Genomic DNA, 1,169 nt, shown 5'->3' on the forward strand with positions numbered 1-1,169 from the left:
TTAAAAATAATCAGAGATGACCCAACAGTTGCACTGTTAGGTATTTACCCAAAGGATACAAAAATACAGAAAAGGGGTACAAAAAGGGGTACATTAACCCCAATGTTAATAGAAGCATTATAAATAATAGCAAATTATGGAGAGAGCCCAAATGTTCATTGACTAATGAATGGATAAAGAGGTGGTTTATATATACAATGGAATATTAGTAAGTCATAAAAAAGTAAGTGTAAGTAAAAAGAAAAAAAATTAAAAGTAAAAACAATGAAATCTTGCTACTTGCGATGATGTGAATGGAGCTAGAAGTTATTATTCTAAATGAAATAAGTCAATCAGAGAAAGACAAATACCATATGATTTCACTCATATGTGGAATCTAAGAAACAAAACAGATAAACATATGGGAAGAGGGGGGAAAAGAGAAGATAGGGAAACACATCACAAGAGACCCTTAACAATAGAGAACAAACTGAGGGTTGATGGAGGAAAGTGGGCAGGAGATGGGCTAGATGGGTGATGGGTATTAATAAGGGCACTGTGATGAGCACTGGGTATTGTATATAAGTGATAAATCGCTGAATTCTACTCCTGAAACCAATATTTCACTGTGCTATCTAAAATTTAAATTAAAAGAGAACCAGACAATGAATAAATGCTTCAAAATAAAGAATAGGTCATTTTCCTGTTACCTAATATTTGGCATGTAAAATATCTGTGTTTTGGGTTTGTCAGCAGTTTTTCCCAGCCTAGCTATAATAGCTCCCTGCCTAAGGAATTACTCCCTAGTAAAGAATTCATGGGTTGGGTCACTCTCAGTCATGCTGCACACTGAAAAGCCAATATTAGTGAACTTTACCACAGCACCTTGATTATAGCTTGCATGATGACTACAAACATTCTTAGGTCCAACACATCTGGGTTTGAATTTTTCTGTTACAGTTGTGCTCCTAGGAACTACAAACCTTACTAAGTGAGGAGATGAGAAGTATTCACTGGAGTATTCAGAGTCAGTTTTAAAAGCAAGAGGTAACATATATAACTTCTTTGAAGTAAAAATTCAGTTCCTCAGTCTCATGTGCCACATTTCAAGTGCTCAATAGATATGTGTGGCTAATGATATTGTATTATACAGTACAGAAACAGATCATATTCATCATCTCAGACCGCTG

This window comes from Panthera uncia, assembly GCF_023721935.1.
Source record: "Panthera uncia isolate 11264 chromosome B3 unlocalized genomic scaffold, Puncia_PCG_1.0 HiC_scaffold_1, whole genome shotgun sequence".
Taxonomy (NCBI): domain Eukaryota; kingdom Metazoa; phylum Chordata; class Mammalia; order Carnivora; family Felidae; genus Panthera; species Panthera uncia.